This window comes from Silene latifolia, chromosome 6, assembly GCF_048544455.1.
Source record: "Silene latifolia isolate original U9 population chromosome 6, ASM4854445v1, whole genome shotgun sequence".
Taxonomy (NCBI): Eukaryota; Viridiplantae; Streptophyta; class Magnoliopsida; order Caryophyllales; family Caryophyllaceae; genus Silene; species Silene latifolia.
In genome coordinates, this window is record NC_133531.1 from 38689570 (window position 1) to 38711968 (window position 22399).

Below are 22399 nucleotides of genomic sequence, written 5' to 3' on the forward strand. Positions count from 1 at the left end.
TTTTTTTATCAACCTACAACTCATTCGTTTTAATCATGTTCTCTTTTCCATTATAAGATTTTACTATATTGGTCAAACTCATTTGATAATATATCTTATGCAATTTTGTATTTCATGTACAATTGATTTTGGCATAATACTAATTTGTACAATTGATTGAATTTTCAGGACCATGACATACTTGGAGATCAAAACATGCAAATGACAATCGACAAGTACGTGGAATTTTTAAGAGGATGATGTTTCTCATTTTTTTTCCTTGGATTTTTTTTGGGAGATTTTTCTATTTTAATTATTAATACAAAACTCATTTGATAATATTTTTCATATACTCGGTATATTTTATGCAATTTTGTATTTCGTGTACAATTGATTTTGGCATAATACTAATTTGTACAATTGATTGAATTTCAGGAGCATGACATACTTGGAGATCAATACGTGCAAATGACAATCGACAAATATGTGGATTTTTTAAGAGGTAGCATGATGTTTCTCATTTTTTTCTTGGAATTTTTTTTGGGAGATTTTCCTATTTTAATTATTAATACATGACAATCGGTGAGTACAGAAAACAATTTAAGAATCATCATTTTTTTTTATTTCAGATATTAGTTCAATATCAGTTAACACGATAGTTGATGTTGAAGGATGTGTTCATATGGACGATCAAATCTGGAGGTCTTGAATGGAGTAATCACCATTACGAGGATGTATTTTTATGTCGTTGATCATTTTAATTGATATTAGCCTATCTATTGTTGTTCCAATAATTATGCTAAGGTTTTTAGCCTATTAGTTATTCTTGGCCTTTTAGTTGTAGTGATAGTATCGACACAATATTGACGGATAATTCTTACAAGAGAAAAAAAACCATCAAATGATAATTAAATTTGAAATGGAGAGACACATATTCAATGTATTCAATTACTGTATTAGTCTTACTTCATTCACTTTGTTAGGTTATTTTTCTTTACCTATTGAAGGAGAAAAACTTGACCGCCTTTGGTAAATTGGCCGTTAAGAAACTCCTCAATCTCCGGAGCACCAATATCTTAAAGTTACATAATACATAACTCATGTATAAGTATTAATCATTGATTTCTATATAAACAACTTATGTCTATATACATGTAATTAGACTATTTAATTTGAGTATGATGAATTGAGAATGCAAATCATTACTGAATTTACGAGTTAGAATAAATCAAGAATCATCAGAGCAATGAGCAACGTCATCCGTTCAACATTTACATTCAAAAAAACTCTCGATTAAATGCGTAAATTCCATTAATTTACTAGGTTGTTAATAGAGAAGAAGAAGAAGAAGAGTTACTCATGATTAGATTTTTTTTTGTATCTTTTACAAAGACCCACATTTTAACGACAAATACAATGCCTCCCCCACTAATCTCATATTATTATTATTGTTTATATTACCGTGTTATTATGTTCAATCTCATAATTTACATCTTATTTTATCGTCTGCAATGTTTTCAAATCATTACAAAAGTAGTATTAATAAAAAAAGGAAATTTGTATAGGACCCGTGATTTTTCACGGGTTTCAAAACTAGTTAATTGTTATAAAGTAAATAACAAAATCACATAACATTAAGAAAATATAAAAAAATTGTCCTATACAATCCACCGAATAAACTCTCATCTCTTAAACAAGTGGTCAGGGGTTCGATTCCTGACTCTTGCGAATGAAAAAGCCAAACTTGGGAGGGGTCAACCCATTAAATTCGCTTCAAGACTCAGAAGGAGGAGATTATGGGTTGTCGGTGGGGATCTCTGGTCAACAACAAAAAAAAAACAATCCACCGAATAAACCAGAATCAACAACAAAAATAATTTTGATAAAACAAACTGATCTAGAAGTTCATCACAAAATAGTTCAATTCATCGGAAATTAACAGAAAATCGAACAACTGACCGTTGAAATTCAATGAAACTCACTCCAAGTATGGCGGCTTTATGATGAGTAGAGCGATGGTGGTATGACTACGAACGAATGGAGGCAATTTTCTGAACAAAAGGGATAAGCGGTTTTGGAGGGAGAAGAAAAAGAGGTTGAGGGTAGGGTACGCGATTTTGATAATAACCAAAGAAACCGGTTTTAATTGAACCTGGTTACTTATTAAGACAAAGAAACCGGTTTTAATAAAAACCGATGTCGTATGTTAAAGGAACCGGGTAGAATGTTCAACCGGACTCTTAAAAATGGTTCCTTTGCCCTTAATTGTAGTAGTGCCATCAGCGTAGATTCATCTTGCTCAGCCAGCTTTCTTGCATTGCTTGTCACGAGAGCTTGAATGCCATCAGCACCTTTATACACAGATAACTGTGATCTTATCAAACAGACATGCCGGGGCACTTTCACTAATTTCCACCATTTTCACACGCAATCTACCGTGATGAGCTACAAATACCTGTGATAACAGAATAACTTTTAAGCTCCCGACTTTGGATAGGAAACCTTCCAGTAGAAACAGTGAATTAATTTAGGCATATTTGCATCAGGGCAACATATTTTACTATGGTAATGATCACAAACACTCTAGTAAGGGAATGCAATGTACATACATTAGGGCATATAACTGCACAAACACCCTTTAAGGCTTTCTTAATAGCTGCTTTTCATTTGCGTCTACAGAAAAGGACTGATCATATTTGAACCAGCGAACAATGATCATGTTGAAGTCTCGAAGACAATATTGGACAAACACAAAAGTCGTGACAAGAATCAGAAGGATAAGAATCGTAACTCATAAATAATCAGGCAAATACCACAACATAAGTTTCGAAGGCTTCAAGGGCTGCCTGCCTTTTTTTTTAATTAATGCCTTCATTTTGGCTTGTCTGACAATAAGAGACACGATCACCATCTAAATAAGCTAAAAATCAGCAGACTTCAACCATTGAAACAAACATATGACTGAGATAGACAGGAAGCTACTATTATCAATTATGGTTGATAGATGTAAATTAATCCGCTGTAACAGTAACATCGGATTGAGAAAACAAACACTAAACCAATATTACTGTGTGTATGGACTTATGGTCACAACTGTCACCATGAACTATGGTAATGATCAATTCTCCCTTTGATCGAAACTAAACTTGAGTCTTTCCTGATCAAAGAGGCTAAGTTTTGAAGCCTAAGAACAACAACAACAAACAATAATAAAGCCTTAATCCCAAATTTATTGAACTGGGATAACATGACTCTTCATTTGAAACAGTCAGTGACGATTGAGGGGTAACTTCTACTCAACGTTCAACCCGTAATCTTAAGGTTTGAAGCAGGCAGTGCTCAACCATAGGGATAACAGTCCCTAAGTGATAGCTTCTTTAATAAAATGCTGCTGAATTTAAAATGGCCAAAATACGCCTCTACAGACAATGGCTGGTCATACCTGGCCAATGTCGCTGTCTCCATCAGTTACCAAATCGGAGTCCCTAGCGTCTTTTACATCTGTTTTCAAGTTCATAAGGTAAAACATCAATGTGTTGCAAGGAAAACACGGGCCATTCAGAAAACTGTCTGTTTATACCAGTATAGTTTTAGACTGTAACTACAACATTTCAACAGGTAAATGTATAGTACCAGGATCATCCTCTTCTTGAGTTACTGATCCGTCTTTCAGAAGGAGTTCAGGTGCTCCATACCATTTTCTTAATTTTGGTCCTCCTGCAAAGTCCAAAATTAGAACTCTTCCAAAATTGGCCTAAAATCTATTCGAAACAGCAGTACGATCACAACCGATTAATAACGATAATTGATTCCAACCTGAATTGAACCAAACTGAAATAAAAAATAAAGGTCAACCGAAATAACCCGATTTGAAAGAATCCGATCCGAAACTGATCCGATTGACCCGTTTGCCACCTCTACCCGTGTATATAACTATGTATATTCCAACCCTCCTTCCCTAATTTCCCCTACAAATTATGGAGTCCTTAAGACACTTAGGTCCTATTAAGCTTTCCTCTATGGACTTGTATATAATCGAAAAGTCAATACTGAGTTTTGAGGGGTTTTTTTAGCATGCAAGAGGCCAAGTCTTGTATAACGATTACAATAAATGAGAATTCGAATCTGCGGGACCTTCATGTACCCTCAGTTTTTCGATCATTATGTCCACCTCATTGATCATTTTTATACAAAAACATACCTAAAAGTTTTTGCTAGCTACAGGAAGGAAAAAAAAAATAAAAAAAAAATAAAGAGAACGAAACGGGGATTCTTATTTCATTAGCTATAAAGGAAACTCTCCACACATGACCAACGTCCGAAGTCTCCGAACCATGTTATTTAGCCTATTGATCCACATATTACTTGTACTCTAACTGTCCTCTGTCGTGGCGCATGCTACGAAACTGAGAATGATGATGAATACAATCTTTGGCTCGAAGACCTGAAAAAAGCAATATTCAAATGAGAAAGGAAGTCATATTCACGTTGGAAAAAGCAAATATCAGGCACTGTGAAATTGAAAAGGGTAAAGGAAACTGATCCAGCTCAAAGTATAGTTGCAAGCTAGTGAATCGTAACCTTGGATCATCGTAAGCATATAGTATGATACATCCAAATACGTTGAAAGGTTCCAACACATTCGATATTGTCAAAGTTCCAATGGAGTCGAACACTTGCTACTCTTTCGCTTTAAATATAATGGAATAAATAAAAATGACTCACAAACACTACGTGTATGGTTTTGGTATTGTAAAGTCGAGGCCGGTCAATGCAATTCAAAAAAATTTAGCATGGGTCACCCGGAAACAGTGTTTCATGCTTAAAACACTAGTGAGGCTTCTAAACCCCATACACTGTCATGGACTCCGGCCAGACTGTCTGTCAATGTATAGAAATTAATTCAGAGGCCCTAGTTACAGACAAAAACAGGAGTGTTGGGTTCCTTATGTTGATGATAACATGCCCATTTGATTTGTGTTATCTTAGTTTACCTTTTCAGGATTAATGATGTAATCAAGCTTGGATTAAGAAGTGTTGAAGTTGTTATTAATCCCATTGTATTTAGTCGAGTGTCATCTAATGTACAAGCAAGAAAGTAGAGTATACTAGAGTAATAGAAACAGTCCAAACGACTGTTGCTTTCACACGCAAACAGCTGTTTGGATTATGCCACAACTCGTAAAAACTTGAAGCTCCCTTTTTATCTTTCAAAAGCATCTCACGTGACCCATATCTTTCAAAGATAAAAATCAGATTTTTATTAAAGAGGTGATCTTCATTAAAGAGTGGTTTGAATTATTATTTTCAAAATGTTTCCTCTTTATGCAAATTCAATCCTTTGGTCTTTAAGAAAACAAAAAATGCTTTTTGCCATATTTGTGTTTACTTGTCATCATGTGACTTGTCTCACATCCTTTGTTTTCTGATTTTGCATGAGCATTTAAGGTTATCTTTCAAACCCTCTTTCTCTATTCTTACCTTTGCAAAAGACCCCTTTTTGGTGCAAGTTTTGGGTGGTTGCTATTGCCCTTCACATGTGAGGTCTTTGACCCTTCAAAACCCTAGCAACCCCTTCACTCACCTCCTCTATATAAACCGTGTCCCTCTTCATTAAATCTAAAGACTTTTCTGAAATAATTCTTCCATCTTTGCAAATTATTTTTAAAGCCAAAAATCGTGTTTTATTTGCAAAAATCTTTAAAAGTCTTCAAGTGTCTTCAAGTTGTTCTGATCGTGGCTCTTTGTTGCTTTTCTATACTAAACTCTCTTGCTTAAGAATTGTTGATCTTGTAAAAGTTGTCCACCTCTATTCTTTGTTAAGAATGTGTTAGTGGAAACTTGATCCTATAACATTCTAAGTGTGTTAGTAGAGTTTAGGACGAAGTAGTCTTTAACTCTTGACAATAGGAGTAGGTTGTGAGTTGGCAACCGGAGTAGGTTGCGAGTTAGCTTGTCATAAGAACGGAGTAGTTCTTGTACTAGCTTTACAACCGGAGTAGGTTGGTATGTTTTATTACAAGGGTCTTTTAGTTTTCGGAGTAGATCACTAAAGGAAAGTAATAAAAAGGTAGATTGGACGTAGGCACTTGAGTTTCTTGCCGAACCAATTCAAAAATCTCGTGTTCAAGTGCTTACTTTATTTATTTGCTTTATACTTTGTTTGTTTGTTTTGTTTCGCTTAAACTTAGAAGCAAATGAGTTCATCATCTTGTCGCATTTGAGTGCAGGTCATATTTCACAAACCGAGACAAATAGATACGATCGAACGATTGTTACTTTCATACTTGAAAAACATTCATAGTGATACTTGTTCAATCTTTCAATATTATTCAAAGTATCCTCTCATCTCTTTTGTTCTCGTAACTCACTTTAATTCAATAAAGTTGAAGTTATAATTTTTAAAATAGTACCTAATTCACCCCCTCCCCCTCTTAGGTACTTGAATCCATAAACTCAACAATTGGTATCAGAGCCTCGTGCTCTTGATCGAGGCTAACCGCCTTAGAGTTTGATTCGTGGGTAATGGATTCCGAGAAACACTCCAAGATCCCGGTCTTTACTGGTTCGAATTTTGGATGGTGGAAACTCAAAATGGAACATTACATCAAAAGTATCGATTATCAATGTTGGAACATCATCCAAAATGGACCTCTTGCCATTGAGGAAACCGATATTCTTAACGGTTTCACCAAGACAAAAGAGGAAAGAAATTACAATGAGAACGACTTCAAGCTTGCCGAAAAGAATTCCAAAGCAATGTCGATTCTTCAACGTTGTGTTGGTGAGGGGGAAGTTAGTCGAATCTCCGGGTGTCCTACGGCAAAATCTATTTGGGATTCCCTTGTACTTGCATATGAAGGGACGTCCCAAGTAAGAAAACACCGTATTGACCTTCTCATGCAACAATATGAAATGTTTAGAATGTCAAAGGACGAGTCTTTAAATAGTTTCTCTTCTCGTTTTTCTTGTATTATTAATGAGCTTCAAAGTCTAGGAAGGAATTTCGAGTCCGAGGACATCATTCGAAAAATCCTTCGTAGTCTAACCCCTAAATGGCAACCTAAAGTCACCGCCATAGAGGAAGCTAAAGACTTGTCAACCCTCTCTCTTCATGAACTAATGGGATCACTAATGGCTCACGAGTTTAATCTCGATAAGCATTCTAGTGAGTCATCAAAGGGAAAGAGTCTCGCCCTCACATCTTCTCCAAGTGATGAAGAAGATGAGGAGGAAGACGAGTTTGCTATGTTCACAAGGAACTTAGCCGGGTTGGTCAATGGACAAGGTAACAAAAAGTTCACTAATAATTACTCGAAAAAACACTTTCCTAAGAGACGACCTACTTCCACTATGGGATGCTTTAAATGTGGTGATAAAACTCATCAAATTAAAGAATGTCCCAAGTGGGAAGAAATCAAATCTAAGGAAAGAAGAGAAAAGGTTAAAAAGGACTACAAACATAGAGTCATGAGTGCTATATGGGGAATGTCCGACTCCGAGGAAGATGAGGAACTCATCGAGGAGGAACTTGAGGCTAAAATGTGTCTTGCAAATCATGGTAAAGAAAAAGTCTCAAAAACCTCAAAACTTGAACACTTAAGATGCCTCATGGCTAACCCCGACGATTCCGACTCCGATTCCGACAACGAGGTAAATCATCTAAAGGCCAAGGCTAGAACTTACTCCAAAGAGAAAGTATGTAAGCTTCTTGACCAACTTTTTGATAAGTGTCGGTCTCAAACTAATAAGCTTGATATAATGCAAAATGAGATTGAGGAAATTGCTCAAGAGAACTTTAATCTGAAAAATGAACTAAAAGCAACAGATCTTTTTGCGTTCTTGTCACTTCGAGGCATATAATGAAGTCAAAAGAGTCAACAAGTTAAACAAACATTTGACTAAAGAACTAGAGCGTCTTAGGTTGACCCCCACGGACGTCTCTGACCTTGAAAATGTCAACACAACTTTGGTGATGCAAGTTTCCCAACTAACCAAGGAACGTGATGATATTTTGAAGGACAAAGATGCTCTTGAAAATGAGATCTACGACCTTGTAGTTGAAGTTGTAGACTTGAGAGAAACAATTTCTAAGACTGTTGCTTCTGACCACGATTTAGACAAGTTTAAAAGAAAAAGTGAATGGTTGGAAAATGAAAATGAGTGTCTTAAAAGTGAGGTTGTTTGTCTCAAGAATGAAATAGAAGATCTCCATGATAGGCTTACTTTCTTTCAAAAAGGTATGCCCGAATGTAGCACTTCTAGGTCTTCTCCTCACCATAGATCCGATGAAGTCGTTGATCTAAGCAAAAGACTTGACGAGATGACATCTAAATATGAAGAGTCCAAAGAAAGAATCATATATCTCGTGTCTAAACTCAACAATCACACCCATGACTTCATTGTTGAGAAGAGATTGTCCATAGAAAGTGTTAACAATGATGAACTTAAAAGAGAAAAGGAAAAGAATTTGCATCTTCTCTCACGTGTCAATGACTTGACCAATGAACTTGTTAATGCTAAGAACATCACTGAAAAATGGGAAGGAAGTCAAACCGTGTTAAACTTCCTCACGAATCAAACCGAGAAATGTGATAAATCTACTGGTTTGGGGTTCAAATGGAACAGTCAGACTGACTGTTGCATCCAGAAGCCTAAAAACGATTTTAGAGGAAGGAAGTATGTAGGTCTTCCCGAATACATCATTTGCAATTATTGTGGTGACAATGATCATGTTTTTAATGGATGTACAAAACGATTTGATGACATTGATAAGAACACCAAAACATTAAAAGAAATGAACATTAAGAAAGACACCACAAGTTATGTTGATCACAAAAAGGGACCCAAATTCATTTGGGTTCCTAAACTCAAAAACTAATCTTGTGTAGGGCTTGGTGAGAGGCGGCCGCAATTGGTACTTGGATAGTGGATGCTCTCGTCACATGACGGGTGATAGAAGCCAATTCCTCTCACTTAAAGCATATGATGGTGGCACGGTAAGGTTTGGTGACAACAAGAAAGGTGAAGTAATTGGTATTGGAAAAGTTGGTAAGTCATCCTTACTTTGTGTCGACAATGTGCGGCTTGTCAAAGGTTTGAAACATAATCTCCTTAGTATTTCTCAACTTTGTGATAAGGGTAATGTTGTTGAATTTCGTGCCAATATGTGTCGAATTTTTGATGCCACCACTAATGAACTAATACTCGAAGGAAGACGTGTCAAAGATGTTTACTTAACTAATTTGAACTCTCTATCCGGTCACACCATGTCTTGCATGAGTGTAATGAACAATGATCCTTGGTTATGGCATAAAAGGTTTGGTCATGTTAGTACAAAAACTCTTAATACCCTTAAAAGACTTGATTTAGTTGAAGGCATTCCTAATATAAAATTTGACATTGATAAAGTATGTGATGAATGTGCTAGAGGTAAACATGTTAAAAGTTCCTTCAAATCCAAAAGAATTATGAGTACATCTCAACCTTTGCAACTTTTACATATCGACTTGTGTGGACCAATGAGAACTAGAAGTAGAGGTGGTAGTCGTTATGTGTGTGTCATTGTTGATGATTACTCTAGGTTTGTTTGGGCACTCTTCCTAAGCTCTAAGGATGAGACATTTGATGAGTTTCTAATTTGGTTAAGAAAGATTCAAAATAAGCTTGGTTTAAAACTTGTTTCAATAAGAACCGATCATGGAACCGAATTCAAAAACTCATCATTTGGTGCTTATTGTAATGACAATGGTGTAGACCATAACTTCTCGGCTCCTAGAACCCCACAACAAAATGGTGTGGTTGAAAGGATGAATAGAACCCTTGAAGGAATGGCTAGAACAATGTTATTAACTAGTAAGTTGCCTAAGAACTTTTGGGCCGAAGCGGTAAATACCGCTTGCTACATTTATAATCGTGTCATGATAAGGAGTATTTTAAATAAAACTCCCTATGAATCATTACGTGGAAGAAAACCCAACATTTCATATTTTAGATGTTTTGGAAGCAAATGCTTTGTTCACAACAATGGTAAAAACAACTTGGGTAAGTTCGATCCACGTAGTGATGAAGGAGTATTTATTGGGTACTCCGATCATAGCAAGGCCTATAAAGTTTACAATAAACGAACCTTGTTAATTGAAGAAAGCATCCATGTCATTTTTGATGAATCTAGTGTGCTTGGACAGGTACAAAACATGGATGATGATGATGAGGACGAGGATGATGAGTTTGAGATTGGTCTTGTTCGAAAAGACTTCGTGTTCACGGATGAAGAAGCTCCCAGCACTGAATTGCAACAGACACAGAGACTGTCACCTTCAAAGGAGAGCAGCAACTCAGGGGGAACACGTAGTACTTCTGATTCCTCTCTGGAAGCAACAGACCCAACGACTGTTGCATCCACCTCCAGAACTGAAGTAACCCAAAACAGTGAGGATGAAGAACCTTCCAGGCCAATAGAAACAGATCCTTGTGATCGATCTTTGTTGAGGGGGAACAAGAAACCATTGTTCCAAAGAAGTGGAAACATCAAAGCTCTCATCCACTCACTAATCTCACAAGTGATCTCAACTCGGGAATTCGAACAAGATCATCCGTCAACAATCTCGCTCACCTCAATGAGTATTGTGCCCATAATGCCTTCCTATCTCAAATTGAGCCTTCAAATGTAACAGTCGCCTTGACTGATGCAGATTGGGTGCTTGCCATGCAAGATGAGCTCAATCAATTCAAAAGAAATGAGGTATGGCACTTAGTCCCTAGACCGCCTAATCGTACCGTCATTGGTACTAGGTGGGTCTTTCGCAACAAGCTTGATGACTCGGGAGAAATTGTAAGGAACAAGGCTAGACTTGTGGTGCAAGGTTATAACCAACAAGAGGGTATTGATTACGATGAAACCTATGCACCGGTAGCTAGACTTGAGGCCATACGATTTCTTATAGCTTTTGCGGCTCACAAAGGCATTAAACTCTTCCAAATGGATGTCAAAACCGCTTTCTTAAATGGATATTTGGAAGAAGATGTCTTTGTAGAGCAACCACCGGGTTTTGAGAACAATGATTTGCCTAACCATGTTTTCAAATTAGACAAAGCTCTTTATGGTTTAAAACAAGCACCAAGATGTTGGTATGATAGATTGTCTAAATTTCTTATTGAAAATGGTTTTAAAAGAGGCTCCGTTGACAAAACATTGTTCTTGAAGCAACAGTCCAGTGAACTGTTGGTTGTACAAGTATATGTTGATGACATTATATTTGGTGCAACAAATGAACTCCTTTACTTATATTTTTCGGAACTAATGAAATCGGAGTTTGAAATGAGCATGATGGGTGAGCTAGGATTCTTCCTTGGGCTCCAAATTAAGCAATCAAAGGATGGAATCATGATCCATCAACAAAAGTATATCAAAGAAATGCTTAAGAAATTTGGGATGACTAATGGTAAGCCTCATGATACACCTATGGTAGCCGGGTCCAAATTGGACAAGGATGAACTCGGTAAGAATGTTAGTGATAAGGTGTATAGAGGTATGATAGGCTCACTTCTTTACTTAACCGCAAGTCGTCCCGACATTCTCTTTAGTGTTTGTTTATGTGCTAGGTTCCAAGCAAATCCGAAAGAATCACATTTCAAAGCCGTTAAACGAATTCTTCGGTATTTGATTGGAACACAAAATCTCTACCTATGGTACCCTTTACATTGTCCTTTTGATCTTATAGGCTTTTCGGACGCGGACTATGCGGGGTGCACGGTGGATAGAAAGAGTACCTCCGGAATTGCAACGTTCTTGGGTCCTTGCTTGACTTCTTGGGCCTCAAAGAAACAAAACACGGTAGCTCTTTCTACGGCCGAAAGTGAGTACGTTAGTGCGGCACATTGTTGTTCTCAACTCCTTTGGGTAAAACAACAACTCTTGGATTTTGGTATTATTTTTGACTCCATTCCTTTAATGTGTGATAATACGAGTGCAATAAATATCTCCAAAAATCCTATTCAACACTCTAAAACCAAACATATTGATATTCGTCACCATTTTATTCGTGATCATGTGGAAAAAGGACATATTAAACTTATCTTTTGCAAGACCGAAAATCAAATTGCCGATATTTTTACTAAGCCACTTGCAAGAGAACATTTTGAGAAATTTAGACTAGAAATTGGGTTAATTAATAGCTTGTGATTTTTAGTGTGAGTTTTACAAAATTCCTTAATTGATTAAATTAAATTTGGATATATGTTATTAAGTGTTCTAAGTGCATTGACATCATGTTTGGACCAAAATTGACACCGTATTTGTGAGTCGGTAATCACTCAACCTCATATCTAAATTTACGTTTATTATATGCTACCTTGCGTTTTTATTTCGAGTGATTAAATTTGTTTAGTTGGGCCAACCACCTCTCCTACCTCATTAAATGGGCCATTAAACTCCCTCAACCCATCACCTACAACTACCCGTCCAAATATCCCAATCCACTAACCCTTCATCTCCCAAATCCACAACTCCTTCATATCACCTACCCTAACCCACCATGGTAAAAACATCATTTAACACACCCATACCCATCAAGCCCACAAAAGTTACCTCACCACCTGTCACATCCAACCCACCGACATCAACTACTCCAACCATGACTCCAGTCAAAACATCCTATGCATTCCCACCTCAAACCTCAAACTTGACCCCTTCATCAAACCCAGATACACTAAACCCTCAACCTTCACCGAACCCCACTGATCCACCATCATCCGACGACATTCCCATCTCCACAATGGTAGGACGACGCACACGTGGTGGTCGGAAGAAGAGCTCCACTGTTCCGAGCTCCTCCTCTGAACCGGTTACAGTATTGGTTGAAGATGTTGAAGATGAAACCGAATTTGATTTAAATGAAAATCCATCTAAGTCCGGCGAGTCTGACCCGACTCCGGCGAAAAAGAACAACAAAAGAAAGGAAAAAGCCTCCTCATCCCAATTACCCCCAATTTCAGAAACTATCGAGCAGAGTAATGTTGACAACCCCACTGTTGATGCTCCAATTGTAAATCCAAGTGAACCTCCTCAGAAAAAATCGAAACCATTGAAGAAAAAGCTTGTATACCTTTCTCCATCGGATCCGGTCTCCCTAACCTCGAAATGGGACTTGGCCATCGTTTGGGATCACCTTGAGAGTATTGACCTCCCTACTTCAATTTACAAAAACTGTGAAAGGTTGATGAACATCAAAGCAATTCACTCTCCTCGGGTTTATAATCAAACTTGGTTCGAGCTTTGCTTTTCACTCGATCAGTGATATGGTTCTAGCTCAAGGTTGGGAGAAGCTATTGGAGATGCGTGAGCCGGTGTTTGTGAGCGAGGTGATACGATTCTTTGCAATCTGTTAGGGTTGACAAGTCGGGTGAAACTCTTACGGCTAAGGTGAACGGTAAGCCCCTTAAATTGTCTCAATCTGATTTCGCTACTGCTCTTAATATTCCAGTCGGAGGCTATGACAAACTCCCCTCCGAAACTTGGGTTGCCTTACCGTATGCCTCACCTCTTAGTATTGCTCAAACCGTGTGTCCCAAAACTGTCTCCCCTGGTCCAATTAGCAATACCCAAATCCCTCCTCCTCTCCGTATCATTTTCAACATGCTTTGTAGGTCTATTTATCCCTCGGGTGATAGGGGAAAACTCACCATAGCCCAACAATACTTAATCTATCATATTGCTACCCATAAGAAGGTGAACCTAGTCGGGTTAATGTTCAAACGTTTTCACCTTATTTCGACCAAGCTTCGTCGACCTTCTTCTAGTATGATTTACCTACCCTATGGCATGTGGTTATCGGTTGTGCTCAAGGCACAAGGGGTGTTGGTGAACACTAGCTTGGGTTCGTTGGATATGTGTGATGTTATGAGTGATGGGCAAATGGGGAAGATGTTGATCAAAATTGAAAATGATGAATTGATTTTTGTGAAAATTAAGAAGGACCCGGAGGTTGGGTCATCAAGTCAAGTGAATACGGGTGGTATGCGGGAAGTGCTCAATGCCGTGGCTGAGTTAGGTGCGTGGCTCAGGGAAGATGCTCGTCAAAAGGACTTGGCAATTTCGGCCCTTGCTTCTACTTTGGACCTCATCCGTGGAGAGGTGGATATTATTTCCACCCTTGTGTCAACGAAAGAAGTTGGTGAAGATGCTCATGTGGATGATGATCCTTTGGGTAGTGGCTCGGATGGTGAACAAGTCTCCTCTCCTTAGCCTTTCCCTTTCCTCTCGGCCTATTAACCTTTACCCGTACCCCTTTATTTTGTTCCACCTTGGTTGTGCCTTTCTAAGACTTATTTTCTTTGCTTGTTATTTTGACATTTGGTGGTGTACTTTAAACTTTGTTTAGCTATGTTGAACTTTGGTTAGCTTATGCTTAATCCTTGTTTATGTTGACCTTGTTACCTTGTCACACTTCCATGTGTCTTTTTGTGTTTTCTTATGAAATATCTGCACTCTAATGCTTGTGACATCCCTATCCTTTTGATGATGTCAAGAGGGGGAAAAGGTAAACTCATGGCTTTAAATCTCTTTGCTTATTGATTAAACTAATGGCTTGTCTAACCGTCTTAGCTTGATTCTTGTTTGGGGCAATGTAAAATTGTCATGATAGTTTGATTCTAGCTTTTGCCCTTGGTAAGGTAATATTGTCCCTTCTCTATCATTTGATCTTGCTTGCTTAAAAGTCTTGAATCAAGGTGTTTACATTGTTTATACATTCGTTTGGGGCTTGTCATCATCAAAGGGGGAATTTGTTGGGTTCCTTATGTTGATGATAACATGCCCATTTGATTTGTGTTATCTTAGTTTACCTTTTCAGGATTAATGATGTAATCAAGCTTGGATTAAGAAGTGTTGAAGTTGTTATTAATCCCATTGTATTTAGTCGAGTGTCATCTAATGTACAAGCAAGAAAGTAGAGTATACTAGAGTAATAGAAACAGTCCAAACGACTGTTGCTTTCACACGCAAACAGCTGTTTGGATTATGCCACAACTCGTAAAAACTTGAAGCTCCCTTTTTATCTTTCAAAAGCATCTCACGTGACCCATATCTTTCAAAGATAAAAATCAGATTTTTATTAAAGAGGTGATCTTCATTAAAGAGTGGTTTGAATTATTATTTTCAAAATGTTTCCTCTTTATGCAAATTCAATCCTTTGGTCTTTAAGAAAACAAAAAATGCTTTTTGCCATATTTGTGTTTACTTGTCATCATGTGACTTGTCTCACATCCTTTGTTTTCTGATTTTGCATGAGCATTTAAGGTTATCTTTCAAACCCTCTTTCTCTATTCTTACCTTTGCAAAAGACCCCTTTTTGGTGCAAGTTTTGGGTGGTTGCTATTGCCCTTCACATGTGAGGTCTTTGACCCTTCAAAACCCTAGCAACCCCTTCACTCACCTCCTCTATATAAACCGTGTCCCTCTTCATTAAATCTAAAGACTTTTCTGAAATAATTCTTCCATCTTTGCAAATTATTTTTAAAGCCAAAAATCGTGTTTTATTTGCAAAAATCTTTAAAAGTCTTCAAGTGTCTTCAAGTTGTTACAGTCGTGGCTACTGTTGCTTTTCTATACTAAACTCTCTTGCTTAAGAATTGTTGATCTTGTAAAAGTTGTCCACCTCTATTCTTTGTTAAGAATGTGTTAGTGGAAACTTGATCCTATAACATTCTAAGTGTGTTAGTAGAGTTTAGGACGGAGTAGTCTTTAACTCTTGACAACCGGAGTAGGTTGTGAGTTGGCAACCGGAGTAGGTTGCGAGTTAGCTTGTCATAAGAACGGAGTAGTTCTTGTACTAACTTTACAACCGGAGTAGGTTGGTGTCTTTTATTACAAGGGTCTTTTAGTTTTCGGAGTAGATCACTAAAGGAAAGTAATAAAAAGGTAGATTGGACGTAGGCACTTGAGTTTCTTGCCGAACCAATTCAAAAATCTCGTGTTCAAGTGCTTACTTTATTTCCGCTGCTTTATACTTTGTTTGTTTGTTTTGTTTCGCTTAAACTTAGAAGCAACAGTTCATCATACTGTCGCATTTGGTCTGCAGTCATATTTCACTGGCGAGACAAATAGATACGATCGAACGATTGTTGCTTTCATACTCAAACAAACATTCATAGTGATACTTGTTCAATCTTTCAATATTATTCAAAGTATCCTCTCATCTCTTTTGTTCTTGTAACTCACTTTAATTCAATAAAGTTGAAGTTATAATTTTTTAAAATAGTACCTAATTCACCCCCTCCCCCTCTTAGGTACTTGAATCCATAAACTCAACAAGGAGTGTTTCGTAAATTAAATCTACATATTGCACTAAATTCTTCATTGACAAACACATCAACTAGCTTAGTTGGTAAAGTCATGAGCGGTGGTACTCATGACCTTGGTTCAACCCTCTCAACATCAAAATTGCCCTTATGACTCCCTTTACACTCAAAAAAACTACGGATCTCAGATTCATAGAACATTATCCAGATAGAGGTAATAGAGGTAAAATTACTATTTATCGAAGTTTCTCACCTAGTGGCTGCTGACACAGTGAACCTCATACAGAGGCATCACCAACATACTTGAAATGCTGTACTTCCTTGAAATTCAACCACGGCTTCACCCACACTTTCGCTTCATAAATCTTCTTCGCACCACCATCAGTCGCCTCAAGGGTTATATAGTAAACGATTACCCAAAGAACGACTTGCTCCTACGTCTTCACAACCCTTTGAAATTCCAGCAACGCATTCTGCCATGACAACACATCTTTTGTCAGATTGCAGATCATATAATATACGGAGTAAATAAATAAACAGTTTGGTATGACTTTTAAACTAGCACATATTGAAGAATTCTTCATAAGCCCAAAGAAGATTTCATTTAACAAGTAACAATGGTATGAGTAATAAGGTGTGATAAATTTCCCATCTTTTCTTCATACGACCAAAAAAAAGGTTCACCCTAAAACCATTTGACAATAGATGAAGTGATAAAAGTGATCAATTCTCATCTTTTCTTCATAACTCAAACAAGGCTTCATTCTAACCCTAGTGGCAATGGAGAAAGAACAATAAAGTGATCAACTTCTCGTCTTTTAACAGGGTGGGACACTCATATGTACATACGCATGGCTAGTGATCAAAGACGCGTCTTCTACAATTCACACACTCATGGACGCAAAACCATAATGCCTCCCATTCAACTAGTTGTTTACATTTCATCAAAATACTACCGCAAAAGAATAAAAACATAAACAATTAGTTGAATGGACGCGTTACCATATCATTACATTAGTGCGACTTTCTACAGTTTTAACATTTGCTGAATCACCCCTTTTCCTCAATCAAAGTAATCAAATTCAACATATACACTCACCTAATGCTTATAATAACATAAAAATATAAACTTTTTATGCTAAAAGATCATAACTTTTTCACTAATGGCACAAACCATGAAAATGCCAAAATTGATCATTTATAGCAGGCAATGAAAGATGAGAATCCAAGCAAACATTGAGATAACATACATACAAGTACGACATACCAAGTAATCGAAAGGCCACCCAGAATAGTCCATCTCGTGATTCTCGCCATGAGTTGTGCTTGTTAGCCAGGTTGCTCCGGTTTGTTTCAACGTAGCCTCGATTACTACTACCGGTATTTGATGAGCGATCGGGCCACAAGAACGAGAATGGGTTCCTCCTTCCTAGGTTCTGATCACTACTATCTCTTCCTCTTGAGTTACCACCACTAGCATTTCTTATTCCGGTAGTGGGATTACTACCACGGGTAGATGGGGCGGAGCCCCATTTCTTGGCGAAAACGGGGCACGAGTTATCTTTGGACCAAACAAGGGACAATACAATCATGATGGTAAATATGGTTGCATGGCTTCTTCAATGTGTCAAGTACACTTGCATTCCCTTTTGGCTCATCATTCTTTGGATTGATTGTTTCACATCCCGAGAATCTGCGGAGTGTCCTTTATTTTGTTCGGGTCATATCCTAGATCTCCCAGGTAAGCTTTATACTTGGCTATGAAATTAGGTGTTCTTGAGTATATCTGTGATTCAGCATAATATAGGTATAATCAGATAAACATCTATGTTAGAGCAACTTCACTAACTTACAACAACAATACACCAGTAGCTCATAGCTCGGGGTTGATTTACTCAGCGACATTGTTAACTATATACTGAAAATAGGATAAGTAGTTTGCAGATGATTCATATTCCATAATTAAGTAATAGTGAATCATTGACTCCATCAAAAATGGAAAAAAAACTTCCCCAATTGATAAAAGTAAAATGATTACGAAGATTTTTTGTCACAGGGAGATATGTGCTAAATAGTGGTAAAAACAATGAAGGCGGCACTTGAGATGCATATTAAGATGAGTTGTAGATAGTTAACACATGCAAGAAAGACCTGCTTTGGATGAAATGGGTAGATATTATCTATCTAAAAGGGGTCTCTATTCTGAACCATATCCCACTAGTTATAGTTCTTGGTCTTGGAGGAAAAATTGTGAAGTAAAGGATAAGATGCTGAGTGGATACATCAATGATAAATGGTTGAGGGAAGAAGCTGCTTATATTATTGCTAGTGGTTACAACTAGTTGACTCCTTCAGCTCCTGGCAGGGTTCTTTGGTACACTGAGGTTTGGAATAAGTTCAACATACCTAAACATAGTTTCATTCTTTGGCTGCTAAAGCAAGGCATATTGTTGACTCTTGACAGGTTGTCTAAAATGGGTATTGCTAACACTCATCTGTGTTATATATGTGGTGTTGCTGATGAAAATCACCTTCATCTATTCTCTGACTGTGGATATACAAAAAGATGTTACAGGCTGCTGGCTGATTGGTTATGCATGCAGGTTACTGATGTATTGGATGACAATGTTGTTTTGAAAATGAGGCAGATATCAGGTTTTCAAAGACTCCTGATCAGTGAAATGATTGTTGCTGTTCAGTAGAGGGTGTGGCATAGTAGAAATATCTACAGGATTGATGGCTATGTAATTCACCCAAGGAAGATGATGCAAGAAATGAGAGCAGAATGTAAGCTACGGCTGCAAGTTTTACCTTTAGGTTGTATTAATCCTCCTGATCAGTTATGGTGTACTAAGCTAGGAATTATGTAAGCCTGTTGTCGGTGTGATGTATGGTAGAGCTAGCTTAGGAAACAAAAAAGTTTCAGTCTGTTAGTGCTTTTATTTAGAGTGCTAACAAAAATGGTTGTTTGTATGAGGGGACATCTCTATTCACGAGATGCTGAACTTTAATGAAACTCACAGTTCCACAAAAAAAAAAACGTCTCACATTGTAGCATCGTGTCACACAATTTTTTTTTATGAAATGTAATTGGTATTGGTATTAAGATCAAACCGAAACCAATACATATTAGAATCCGAGTGTGGACTCGTTTCTAATCAAGTACCACACCCGAACCAACGTCTAAGTTTGTCCATATTTTCAACCTTACCTAACAAAACACAAATAGACAACCAATCAACCTTACTTATTTACAACAAAAATCAAGAAAATCTTCTCAAAACTTCAGTCAAAAACCTTTAACCCAAAAAAATCTCAATTGATCTTCTCAAAAATTTGGTCAAATGCGTCTCTGATCGCTCTTGTTATCAAAGGTTTCTCTCGATCGTCAATAGGGGATTTGATATTCTGAGTCGAAATCCGCATTTGAGTTGCTCACTAATAATTTGAGCAAGCTTTGCTGGATTAATAAGTAACGGTCCTATTTTACAATACTACACTTGCGGATCTCCGTCCTCGACAGCTATGGATGATTTTTAGAGTGCTTTGATAGGGTGGATAATTATCAGAATCAATTGGAGAACTGCATACAAATGTACGTATTTATTCTAGCATGATTTTAATTTTGCGGATTTTATAATTGTTTTTTTTATTGTTGTTATTTTGATATTTTCCAGATCTTTGATTGAAGACTATTATGGGCAAGTATATAAGTTAATTGAAGAAGAACAAACAAACATAGATCCGTTGATCAGGTAATTTCAACCTTCAATCTTCGGTTTGATGATTTTAGAATGTTTTGTTGCTATTTTAAATTTTTTGGGGGAAAAGTATATTAATGGCTGTCAGTCTATGATTTTCAAGATTTTTGACAATTATTACGATGGATATTTGATATTTGAGCTGAGAAATGACGAGTCACTTGGTAGTAGTCTATGGAGTATAGCTTTAGAAAGATGTAGGAATACTGATGTTCAAATGTCTTGTTTTCTTTTCATGACTTCCATCATCACCTAAGTTTGATGTGCAACTATGCAAGCTGTATCGATTTCTGGATTTTTTGGTTGAACCAGGTAGAAAAAAGAATTTGGGAGAATAACTTAGGCATTTTGTTAATTTGAGTAAATTGGCGATGCAAATACCGGTTTGATTTAGCTGTTAATTTTTGAATTTCTTTCTTTTATTTCATTTTTTGGTTATTTTCATTACTATGTGTTCTAATAGCTTACTTTAAACCGATGAAATTGTTCCGACATAGATATATATAAAAGGAATTCCCTATTGTTAGAAGAAATCATCTCACTCATTTTTACTCCAAACACCAAAAAACAATCACCTACCTTATCCCTGACTTTTTTTTATTGTTTCAATGAATATTTACGGAGTAATTTTTAGGCAGTGTACTTTTTTTACATTAAAATTATAATTTTGTCAATTTATGAGATGTGAATCTTGTGATGTGGCTGCAATTGTTTAAATTTAATGGTATCTTTAAATTTTGTTAAATTGTGTTAGATGCTGAAAGCTAATCAAATAGCAGAGATTGATTTTCTGGATTAGCTACGGATGGTGTTCAGGTTAGTTCGATTCGGTTTTAGTTTCAATTATCGTGAGATTAAGATTATGTTTGATTGAATTTGTGGTTTTGATGGCATGTTATATGTTGGATAGGGTAAGATTAGGAAATTATTGATATTTTTTTTGGTTTTTTGTCAAACACAACCTTTGAAAACTTTTTTTCCAAACACCACCTTGAAAAAAAAAGTTTGTGAAACACAACCTTTAATAATTTTTTTTTATTTAACACGACATTTTGGCTAGAGTTTGAACACTTGCAATGAGGTGAATTTCAGTCGATGTTTGAGATAGCAAACGAGGTCGGTTTGAGGTGTATTTAGACTCATTGGAAAGGTGGGAGTACAAGCTTTTCAGGGGTTACCAATACGGTGGTGATAGGTGGTCTTATGTGGGGTTTATTGGTGTGTAAAGTAAGGTTGGTCAAGGAGTGAATTGGAGGTAAAAACAAATCATAAAAACACCAATTCACTCTTTGACCAGCCTTACTTTACACACTAATAGACCCCCACAAAAGGCCACCTATCACCGTCGTATTGGTAACGCCTGAAAATCTTGTACCCCCACCTTTTCAACGAGTCTAAATACACCTCAAACCGACCTCGTTTGCTATCTCAAACATCGACTGGAAGTCACCTCATTGCAAGTGTTCAAACTCTAGCCAAAATGTCGTGTTTAACAAATTTTTTTTTATTAAAGGTTGTGTTTCACAAACTTTTTTTTAAAGGTGGTGTTTGGAAGAAGAAGTTTTTTAAAGGTCGTGTTTGACAAAAAAAAAACCCTTTTTTTATTATACGGTGTGGCTTATTGAATGGCATATTAATTCTGATCAGCAACTCTATTTTGTATCTTGATTCTGATTACTTTAAGTTGTTAATCTTTCCTCCTGGTTGTCCCTCCATCTCATGGTAATCTTCGTATTTTCCGGAAATTAATCTATATAGAGTAGTAGTTGAACAATCACAAGTAGAAAATAGCGCGTCAAAGTTTACACAGTCACCTATAGTATCTATGGTTTTCAAGATTTTTGCCAATTATTACTTAGGCTTTTTTGTTACTTTGAGTTAATTGGATCCTCTTATATCGGTGTGATTTAACTGTTAAATTTTTAATTTCTTTCTTTTATTTATTTGGTGGTTTCTCTCATTACTATGTGTTCTAATAGCTTACTTTAAACCGATCAAAGTAGACATACTTATAGTGGGCTTGGTGTAGGGATGGAAGTAAGATTAAGACATAAATTTAATTGATCACTATCTACTAAAATAAGTACAAATGAGAAATAGTTACTAAAATCCATTTTACAAATATCTTGGGTCCATCTTGGGTTATGCTGTGTTAGAAAATATTTTTTTATCGTATCAATAGATTTGTGCGATTCTTACTTGAGGCTTTTTTTTGAGTACATCTGCTGCTCCTATATGGTTTTACTTTAACTGTTAAATTTTGAATTTGCTTCTTTTATTTCATTTATTGGTTATTGTTATTCCTCTCTGTTTTACTAGTTTAACTTTAACCTTTAAAAGTAAAAATACTTTATTCTCGT

The 22399-nt window shown here is 36.7% G+C and overlaps 1 long non-coding RNA gene across 3 annotated transcripts in view; it reads right to left on the bottom strand.

The window, feature by feature from the left end:
• The window catches only part of LOC141586754 (uncharacterized), a 32561-nt gene extending 14139 nt beyond the window's left edge, over positions 1–18422 (bottom strand). For 2 of the 3 annotated variants that reach the window (XR_012519622.1, XR_012519621.1), the window contains exons 1-6: positions 17546–18422; positions 16532–16751; positions 4345–4423; positions 3613–3696; positions 3422–3480; positions 2239–2434 (exon numbers count right to left, since the gene is read on the bottom strand). This is a non-coding gene — a long non-coding RNA (uncharacterized LOC141586754). Of the gene's footprint in view, positions 1–2238; positions 2435–3421; positions 3481–3612; positions 3697–4344; positions 4424–16531; positions 16752–17532 lie in introns of all 3 variants that reach the window. The other variant, XR_012519620.1, reaches the window with a different exon arrangement.
• Between the last annotated feature and the right edge of the window lie 3977 nt (positions 18423–22399).